The sequence below is a fragment of the Scyliorhinus torazame genome, chromosome 7 (genome assembly GCF_047496885.1).
Source record: "Scyliorhinus torazame isolate Kashiwa2021f chromosome 7, sScyTor2.1, whole genome shotgun sequence".
NCBI classification, from domain to species: Eukaryota; Metazoa; Chordata; class Chondrichthyes; order Carcharhiniformes; family Scyliorhinidae; genus Scyliorhinus; species Scyliorhinus torazame.
In genome coordinates, this window is record NC_092713.1 from 131,632,288 (window position 1) to 131,643,579 (window position 11,292).

The window sequence follows — 11,292 nt, forward strand, 5'->3', positions numbered from 1 at the left end:
CCGCCCCTTCTGCACCTTCAGGAAGACCAAGAATCCTTAAATTCTTCCTCCTCGCATTATTCTCCAGCGCCTCCAGCCTTTCCACACATCGTTTATGGTGTGCCTCGTGCATCTCCGTCTTCACCACCAGGCCCTGTATATCGTCCTCGTTCTCGGCAGCCTTTGCCTTCACGACCCGAAGCTCCCGCTCCTGGGTCTTTTGCTCATCTTTTAGCCCTTCAATCGCCTGTAATATCGGGGCCAACAGCTCCTTCTTCATCTCCTTTTTAAGCTCTTCCACGCAGCGTTTCAAAAACTCGTGTTGTTCAGGGCCCCATATTAAACTGCCACCTTCCGACGCCATCTTGGTTTTTGCTTGCCTTCCTTGCCGCTGCTCTAGAGGATCCACCGCAATCCGGCCACTTTCCTCTCCTTTTTCCATCCGTATCCAGGGGGCAGTCCCTTCTGGTTTACCGTACAGTACTTTTAGCCGTTAAAATTGCCGTTGGGGCTCTTATTAAGAGCCCAAAAGTCCGTTCCACCGGGAGCTGCCGAAACGTGCGACTTAGCTGGTCATCGCCGCACCCGGAAGTCCCACGTGACAGTATCATAAAGATACCTGGCGACTCAAGAACAAAGGTGATAAAACAGAGCAATTAAACTAAGGCAAAAGCTAGCAACATTATTTGGCGACTCCGCGGGACCCGATCTAGAAGTGGAAAACCACACAGGGAGAACGCAGAATTTGAATTAGAGATCCAATTGGAAATAGAAAACCACAAGTGTTCAAGCAGTTCTGATCAATAGTCATAATTTGGAAATGTGCGTCTGCATGCGTAACTAACAGGGCTATAAGGTAAAACTGATAGATTTTTGTTGCGTCAAAACTGTCGGAAGTTTGTATATCGGAAAGTAGCGAAAGCCGTACCCGTATTTACAGCACCGCCTTAGCTCCCCGTTCCAAAATTTAAAAGAAGCATTCGGATAGGAAAGATGGCAATGCAGACAATGTAGTGCCTAATGAACCCTGAGGAATTTGCGGTTGCAGCGACCAGCAGCAGTAGAGTGGGACAATGTCCCATTTGGGAGGAAGAGATCAGGAAATATCTCAAAGGGAAAGGATGGCCCCTTTGGAATGAATTCTGTGATAATGAGGAATCAGGTCCCGGGACTAGAGGACATACTTGGTGGGAGAACCTGAGCGAGATCCACAAAAAGAGCTTAGGGAAAGCTCGCAAGCCGATGGCAATCTTGTCCTGCTTGGCACAATTGCGAGGCACAGAGGAGGTCGTTAGGACGCTCCGGAAAGAAGTAGAAGGCATACATTGGATGAGTAAGGTCGATGTAAGCGAGGTAGAAAAGGAGAATTTAGACTTGAGAAGGAAATTGGTAGCAAAAGATGGAGAAGTGGATGACGCCAAAAGGGCTCACCAATCTTGTCTGGCGCACTTAAGCAGCTTCCAATCTCAATACGAAAAGGCCTATCAGGACACGCAACATGCAGTCCTGGTTTGAGAAGAAACGGAAAAACAGGTAGAGGCATTACAAAAACAGTGTAGTGACCTCAAGGCAGCATCGAGAGCACTCCATGCTGCCACCACAGAACAAAGACAAAGCACATTAGACCACGAAACGTGCCAGAAGCAGATTGCAGAGCTGCAATCACTGCTTTCTTTTTAAATCGGGAGTTAGCCATTCTAAATCGTGAGTTAGCCATTTTAACTGGCTACAGCCCTGAGCTGTCTCCTGCTGGAATCAATCGGAAGTGTTGTGTTCCCCGTTTTATAGTGTGTCTGCTCTTGCTTGTGATTGGCTGTGATGTTGCGTGTGTATTGATTGGTCCGTTGATCTGTCCATCAGTGTGTATGTGTGTTTGCACCATGGTGTGTATCTGAATATCATGACATCCTCCCTTTTTTACAAGAATATGTGCCTATGTGGTAATAAATATAGATGTGTACTGAGTGCAGCTGAATGTGTGTGCGTGCAATATCTACAACATGTACATGAGGCGAAACTATATACATAGGAAGGTGTCAGGTGCAACATAGCAACAAGGTTGTACCATCAACAAAACAAGTGTAAACATCAAGCATCAAAAACGAACTACTGTAACGCCAAAAGAGAAACTTATTAACATAGTGGCATAAAACTTTTAGTGAGTCCAATGTTCAAACAGGCTCATAAGTCCAGCCTTGTAGGTGGGCGACGAATTCGGGTTGACCGCCCCAAGGGTGGGTCAGGAACCACCGGCTGAGGAATGGGCCTGGCCACAGGCAGCAGAGGAATGGGCATGGTGGCAGGAAGCTCCACGAATTCGACATCAGGAACAACAGGAGGGCGTGGCACCGGCATATGATCACGTAGCGAGCGCGGAAGCAGGCGAAGAGCCCAGCGATTGCGCTGGCGAATGGAGCCATCAGGCATGCGAACCAGGAACGAGCGGGGAGCCACGCGTCAGAGAACATGGGCAGTTGCCGACCAGCCACCCTCCGGTATGTGGATGCGGATGTTGTCTCCAGGCGCCGAGGCTGGAAGATCAGTTGCCCGAGTGTTGTGTGCCACCTTCTGCTGAGCACGCTGCTGTTGCATCCTTTGCAGTACTGGAATGTGGTCGAGTGTAGGGACAAGAATGGATGGCACAGTGGCCCTGAGGGCGCGACCCATCAACAGCTGGGCTGGTGAGAGGCCAGTGGCTAGTGGGGCCGAGCGATAGGCCAGCAGGGCTAAGCAGAAATCCGATCCGGCATCAGCAGCCTTGCAGAGGAGCCGCTTGACGATATGAATGCCCTTTTCCGCCTTGCCATTTGACTGGGGATGCAGAGGGCTGGACGTCACGTGTGTGAAGCCATACGAAGCAGCAAAAGAAGACCATTCTTGGCTTGCAAAACAGGGCCCATCGTCCGACATGACAGTAATCGGAATGCCATGTCGAGCGAAGGTGTCTTTGCAGGCCCTTATGACAGCGGACGATGTTAAATCGTGCAGGCGTATGACCTCTGGATAATTTGAAAAGTAATCTATGAAGATTACGTAGTCCCTGCCAAGCGCTTGAAAGGGGTCCACACCCACCTTCGCCCAGCGGGACGTCACAAACTCATGGGGCTGAAGCGTCTCAGGAGGTTGCGCCGGCTGAAACCTTTGGCAGGTGGGGCAGTTGAGCACCATGTTGGCAATGTCATTGCTGATGCCCGGCCAGTAAACAGCTTCTCGGGCCCTCCATCTGCACTTCTCAACCCCGAGACGGCCTCCGTGCAGTTGGTCGAGGACCAGTTTGTGCATGCTGTGTGGAATCACAATCCGGTCCAGCTTTAGGAGGACACCGTCAATGACGGCCAAGTCTTTCCGGACTTTATGTATGATGCTGACCAGGGTGCGAAGGTCGGTTTGCACGGTAAACTGGGGGAGACCATGCACGTAATCGTGGAACTTGTCTATTTTGGTCAACAAACCCAGGCACTCCTTCTCGATCTGCGCATAGCGCTGTTCTGTGGGGGTCATGGCCCGCGAGGCATAGGCGACCGGGGCCCATGATGCAGTGTCGCCCGTTGCAGGAGTACCGCCCCAATGCTGGCATCAGTCGAGATCTTCGTATCCCGAGAGGTGTCGAAGAACGCCAATACCGGGGCTGTGGTGAGCTTAATTTTGAGCTCCTCCCATTCCTTCTGGTGTGCGGGCAGCCACTGGAACTCCATGGACTTCTTGACTAGGTGGCGAAGAGCCGTTGTGTGGGAGGCAAGGTTGGGAATGAACTTCCCCAGGAAGTTGACAATGCCTAGAAAGCGTAGCACTGCTTTCTTGTCTGCCGGCTGCGGCATGGCTGTAATGGCGCTCACTTTGTCTGCATCCGGATGCACTCCCGACCGGGATATGTGGTCCCCCAGAAACTTTAGCTCAGTTTGGCCAAAGGAGCACTTAGCTCGGTTGAGGCGCAGGCCGTGTTCCCGTATCCGCTCGAAGCCACGCTGGAGATGACTGATGTGCTCCTGTGGTGTGATGGACCAGATGATGACGTCGTCCACATAGATACGCACCCCTTCGATGCCCTCCATTCCATGATTCTGTGGAATACCTCGGATGCCGAGATGATGCCAAACGGCATTCTGTTATAGCAGAACCTGCCGAAAGGGGTGTTGAAGGTGCACAGCTTTCGGCTGGACTGATCCAGTTGGATCTGCCAAAAACCCTTCGAGGCATCAAGCTTTGTGAAAATTTCGCTCGTGATCTCCTCCCGTTTGGGTATGGGGTAGTGTTCCCTCATGATGTTGTTGTTCAGGTCTTTCGGGTCGATGAAGATCCGGAGTTCGCCAGAGGGCTTTTTAACGCACACCATGGAGCTGACCCATGGCGTGGGCTCCGTGACCTGGGATAGCACTCCTTGGTCCTGGAGATCCTGCAGCTGCTGCTTGAGGCGGTCTTTGAGTGGTGCTGGGACCCTGCGAGGTGTGTGAATGACTGGGGTGGCGTCCGGTTTGAGCTGTATTCTGTAGGTATAGGGCAGTGTTCCCATGGCTTCGAATGCCTCCTGGATGTGGGCGAGGAGCGAGTGGAGCTGTGCCCTAAATTCAGCATCCGGGAAGACTGACGTGCCTGCTGGAGACAGAGCGTGTACCCGCTGAACGAGGTGGAGAACCTTGCACGCCTGTGCGCCTAGCAGGGAGTCCTTTGATGAACCAACAATCTCGAAGGACAGTGTGGCCTTATACGCATTGTGCGTCACCTGGAGCTGGCAGGATCCCATGGCCGGGATAACGTTTCCGTTATAGCGACCATTTTACAACAGGATGGCCAAATTGGTGGTCTGACCTTCAAGGCGTAGAAGGCTGATCATGCTATCAGGTTGGCGGAGGCACCAGTGTCCAGACGGAATGTGATTGGTGATTGGTCGGCCGTTAGGGTGGCACACCATTCATCACCCGGATTGACACTGTTCACTGGCATTGGCTGGTGGGTCCTGCTTGGAGACAATTGGTTCCTGTCGATGACCGCAAGGCGGAAGGCTTCCTGGTTGTCTGTATCGCCGGTCTGTAAATCGTCCGGGTATGACTCAGAGTATGGAGGCTGAATGGTCCGCACGTCCCTGCGAGGCTGTCGGAATTGGGAGCGTTGGCAGGTTGAGCTGCTCGGCAGCAAGCAGTGTCGTGTCCCATCTTGCCACAGCGGAGGCATTGGCGGTTCTTAGCTGGATATTGCCGCTTTAAATGTGCGGATCCACAGTTGCCGCACGTCGTGACATCATGGCGTTCGTTGCGCCATCGTGCATGCGCAGTTCGGTCCTGCGTAGAGCGCGCCTGCGCGTCACGTCCCTTTGCGTCGATGTCTCTTTTGCCGCGTACAAGCGCGGGAGGCCGCGAAAAGCGCACAAAATGGCCACCCCTGTCCGGGCCGCGGGCCGGGAGGAACTCGATGGACTGGACCCGCTCGGCCTCGTAGGACCCCTGCCTTGCCGATTCGGCCGCGTAGGACCCATGCCGTGCCGATTCGGCCGCTTGGAATTGGGAGTAGCGGCTGGTCACGTTTTCATGGAGGACGCAGGCTTCGATGGCGGTGGCGAGGGTGAGACTTTTTATCTTGAGGAGCTGCTGGCGTAGGGCGCCCGAGGTGACCCCAAAAACGATCTGGTCCCGAATCATGGAATCGGAGGTGGCCTCGTAACCGCAGGACTGCGCAAGGATACGGAGGTGTGTAAGGAAAGATTGAAAAGGCTCATCCTTACCCTGCAGGCGCTGCTGGAAGAGGTGCCTCTCGAAACTCTCATTTACCTCGACGCTGAAGTGTTGCTCGAGTTTGAGAAGGACCGTCTTGTACTTCGTCTTGTCCTCACCTTCCGCGAACACCAGGGAGTTGTAGATGTGGATGGCGTGTTGCCCTGCCGTGGAGAGGAGGAGGGCGATTTTCCTGGTGTCTGAAGCATTCTCCCTTTCTGTGGCTTCTAGGAAGAACTGGAAATGCTGTTTGAACAACTTCCAGTTAACGCCGAGGTTTCCAGCTACTTGTAGAGGCTGCGGTGTGCTGATGGTGTCCATGGCGCAGGATGGCGGATTCCTGAGGATGCGTAGGTAGGTCTCACAGGTACTGGGTTCCAATCCTGGTACTATGTCGTGTTGAGTGCTCTGCTACACAGACAAACCAACATGGTTGCGGAAGGTACAACTCAGTTTTATTGCTAACAATTATTAACATTTGTAAACTGGTTACTATGGTTCGTTCATTACCCTCTAACCTGTGGACCCAGCCCTAACACTATCTTGGAGAGGCACTCAGCACATGGTGAATGTCTGAGTGGCTTGCTGTGAGCTCTGTGCCCTGAGCTGTCTCCTGCTGGAATCAATCTGAAGTGTCGTGTTCCCCGTTTTATAGTGTGTCTGCTCTTGCTTGTGATTGGCTGTGATGTTGCGTGTGTATTGATTGGTCCGTTGATCTGTCCATCAGTGTGTATGTGTGTTTGCACCATGATGTTTATCTGAATATCATGATAGTCGGCACAGGCTTGGAGGGCCGAAGGGCCTGTTCCTGTGCTGTACTTTTCTTTGTTCTTTGTTCTTTTGTTCTGGAGTGCCCGTAGGAGATGCATGTCTCTGTAATATATCTATCTGTCATAGAATCATAGAATTTACAGTGCAGAAGGAGGCCATTCGGCCCGAGTCTGCACTGGCCCTTGGAAAGAGCACCCTACTTAAGCCTCCACCCTATCCCCGTAACCGAGTAACCCCACCTAACCTTTTTGGAAACTAGGGGCAATTGATCATGGCCAATCCACCTAACCTTCACGTCTTTGGACTGTGGGAGGAAACCGGAGCACCCGGAGGAAACCCACGCAGACACACGGTGAACGTGCAGACTCCGGACACAGACAGTGACCCGCGGGGAATCGAACCTGGGACCCTGGAGCTGTGAAGGAACCGTGCTATCCACTGTGCTACGGTGCTGCCCATCGATAAATCACTGAGTGTGTTTCTGACACTGTTCAAACATGGGAAGCAAGGTGCCTGGAAAACAGTTGCAACAAAGGCCAATTTTATATTCCTCGAGTTGAATGCCCTCTACGTGCCAGAGAATGGATCTTTCCCTCAACAAGAGAAATGCTGATATTTGAGGCATTCAATAGGATACTGTCGCCCCCTAGTGACTACACTGCCACATTCCCTGTGCACCTGCCCTGAACCATCTCAATGTGAATCCTAGAACATCCTGCTTTCAAAGGACTGAGAGTACAGCAGGTTCAGCACATTGTAACTGAACGATTCCTGTTCAAGCTGGTGAAAATATTGGGCCAAATTTTCTTTTTTCATGCTTACAGAATAAATAATTGCTCGGTGGAGCGCATGCAAGAAAATTATATGGAGAAAAAAATCACAGGCCTGAACCATAGCCTTGTTGATTTCCCATCAATAATTTAACTGATTTTATCCTTTTTTTGTGTCACTATGCACTGAGATTAAGCATCAAACAAAGGCCTTTTGAAAATATCTATTTAGAATCAGTACATGCTGTGTGAAGAATTGTTTTCTTTGATGTATTTAATTCCAAACGTATCCAAAAAATACAAAACATAAATGATCTGGGGAACATTCTCCCCAACGCACAATTTTACAGTCTGTACAAGTTTTTCCCCTTTTCACCCCCTCCCCCCGCTCCCCCACGACGAACAATTCCTCAAACATGGTCAGGAACAGTCCCAACATGTCTCAAAGCCCTCCGCTGATCTCCTCAATTCAAACTTGATCTTCTCCAACCGGAAGTAGTCATATAGATTCCCTGGCAAGGCCCCCAGCCCCGGTGGCTTTGTTGATCCCATCCCAGCAAAATCCTTCGCCGGGCAAACAGAGAGGCTAAGGCCTCGACATTGGCCTTCCTCCCCTCCCTCAGCTCTGGCATTTCTGATACCCCAAAAATTGCCACGATAGGGTCCGGCCCAGCCTCTACCCCCACAATCTTTGCTGGCGTCCCAAACACTCCCGGCCAGTATCTCTCTAGCTTCTCATACCCCCAGAACATGTGTGTGGTTTGCTCTCCTCACACGCGTCTGCCACCCCCTGAAAGAACCCACTCATCCTTGCCCGAGCTTTGTGCATTCTGTGTACCACCTTAAACTGTATCAAGCTCATTCTCGCACACGAGGAGATCAAATTCACCCTGCGCTGCGCCTCACTCCACACTCCCCAACTTATCTCCCCCTCCCACAACTTCTCCTCCCATTTCTCCTTTATTTCACCACTTACACTCCCCCTGCTTACCCAACCACCCGTATATCTCCCCAATCCTACCCTACCTTCCCCGCCCATATAACCCTCAAAATTACTGCATCCATCTTCCAGCAGGAGCAATCATTCCAATAGGACATACTTCGGCAGCCTGAGGAACTCTTTCCACATCTTCCATGCAAAGTCCCTCACTTGTATATACCTAAATTCACTTCCCTTTGGGAGCTCTACCCTTTCCAGCAGCTCTTCCAAACTTGCGAACCTCTCCTCCAAATATAAATCCCTCGCCCTCACCAGCCCCACCTCCCACCACCTTCTATACATGCCATCCATCTCCCCTGGCTTGTACCCGTGATTCTCACACAGCGGTGTTCACACCGACATGCCTTCCATCTTAAAGTGTCTCCTCAGCTGGTTCCACATCCTAGTCGTGGATTGTACGATCAGGCTCTCAGTAGACCTCCTCGGTGCCAGCGGCAACATCGCCATCACAATGGCCCTCAGGTTGGACCACTTACAGGACCCTTTCTCCATCCTAATCCATTCTAACCCCTCTCCTTCCCACCACTGCCTCACCTTCTCCGCATTTGTCGCCCAATAGTAGTGCAGCAGATTTGGTAATGCCAACCCCCTTTCTGCCTCTGTAACAGGGCCTTCTTCACCCTTGGTACCGTCCTTTCCCACAAAAACTCCGAAATTACTGCATCCAGCTTCCGGAAAAGGGCTTTCGGAATAAAGATCGGGAGTGTCTGGAATACGAATAAGAACCTTGGCAGGACATTCATTTTTACCACTTGGATCCTCCCTGCCAGTGTCAGGTGCAGTGTATCCCACCTCCTAAAGTCCCCCTTTATCTCCTCCACCAACTTTGTTAAGTCCCACTTGTGCATCGTCGCCCACACCCCGTCACCTGGACACCCAGATACCTAAGCCTATTCCTGTGTACCCTAAATGGCAACACCCCTAAATTGGCTCCCCAACCCACCTCGTTCACCAGGAATGCCTCGCTTTTTCCCACGTTCAGTTTCTAACCCGGGAAAGCCCTGAACCTCTCAAATAAGCCCATGCACATTTTCTCTGTGTCGGCGTGGGTTTCACCCCCACAGCCCAAAGATGTGCAGGTTAGGTGGATTGGCCACGCTAAATTGCCCCTTAATTGGGAAAAAAATAATAATTGAGTGCTCTAATAAGCCCATAATTCTCCCCATACTTTCCAACAGGTCTAACACATGCAACAGCAGGTTGTCTGCTTACAGCGACACCTGGTTCTCACTACACCCATCATAATCCCCTGCCACTCTGCTGACCCCCTGAGGGCCATCGCCAAGGACTCAACCATGAGTTTAAGCAACACCCCTGAGTGTAAGTGACAGCGGACACCCCTGTCTCGTTCCCCTATGCAACTCGAAACTCTGTGAGCTCATCTCATTTGTCCGTACACTTGCCACCGGGGCCACATACAGCAGACCACCCATGCCACAAACTTCGGCCCAAACCTCCTCAGGACCTCGAAGAGGTGCCAGTCAAAAGCCTGCTCCGCGTCCATAGACACCACTGTCATGATATGCACTCCTGCACATAATGAGATACAGACAGGCAGTGACAGACACTCAGTACAGCCAATCAACACACAGGACAGAACACAACCAATCACCAGACAGAACACTAGAGAGGGTTTTCCACTATAAAACACACGAGGCATCAGCACTCTGCCTCTCTCCTCTGGTGACAACTGTAGTGACAGTCAGGGTGTATATATTAGTTAGCACCTTCTACACTTGGCTCAGAGCTAGTCTGGTCTAGTTAGTTATAGTTAGCACACTTAGATTAGTAGAGTGTCAACCCACAGCAAGCTGTGTGCACTGTTACAGAAGTTCAATAAAACGTATTGAAACCAACGCCTAAGTTTGGTGTCTACTTTCCAGTGCAACTGCATCTAGCTGCAGTCCGTGTTACCCCAGGGTGAATAGCACGGCATGGTACCAGTAGTCTACTTTATCTAAGTGACTTACCTCGAGTGATTCAGTGATGACCAGCAAGTGCCTTCCAGCGGCATGGAGAAGATCCAGGCTCCGCCACAGCTACGGATCTCCGGCAATCTCGGCGCCAACTGGCGGGTCTTCAAGCAGAGGTTCCGTCTCTACATTGAGGCCTCGGGCCTCGAGGATGCATCCGATGGCAGAAAAATTGCGCTGCTCCTATCAACTGCGGGGGACCAAGCCTTCCAAATTTTCAACTCGCTCACTTTTGCCGACGGCGAGGACAAGACCAAATTCAAGACCATTTTAGCTAAATTCGAGTCACTGTGAAGTCGAAACGAACGAGAGCTTTGAGCGCTGTGTCTTCCAGCAAAACCTTCAGGGTAAGAATGAACCTTTCCAATCCTTTATAACTCATCTCCGTATATTAGCGCAGTCCTGCAATGATGGTGACACCGCTGATTCCATCATCAGGGATCAGATCGTGTTTGGGGTCCACTCCGACACTTTGTGGGAGCAGCTCCTCAAAATTAAAAACATGACCCTGCCAGTTGCAATCGAGACGTGTAAAGTGCATGAACAGGCAAGAAATCGGTACTCCCGTTTCAAATCGGCAGAACAGGAACAACTTGCCTCCCACGAGGCAGACAGTGTACAGGCCATCGCCCGGTTGCAGCTCCTCAGTATCGATGAAGGTGGCCGTTTCGTGCGCTTTTCCCGGGGTCCCACGCATGCGCACCACGAACGGGAGAACGAAGCAGCCGAAGACCAAACTGCGCAGGTGCGAACGTCGGCTGACCGCACTGCGCGTGTGCGAAGACGCACGGAGCGTTACGACGTCAACGCCCTGACGTGCCCGAACTGCGGCACCGCCCCCTTAAAGCAGCAATGCCCTGCTAATGGCAGATGATGTTTAAATTGTGGGAAGCCTGGACATTGTGCAGCCTTGTGCAGGTCTGCACCACCAGTGAAGGGCCAGCAATCCCGGACTTCCGGTTGCGGCTATGCCCGGGTAGGTCGCACGTTCGGCAGCTCCCGCCGTGAACGGACTTTTGGGCCCTTTTAAGGAGCCCCAGTGGCACTTGGACAACGATTCCCGGTGTGGGAAGGCAGCAGTAAGGTTCCCCCAG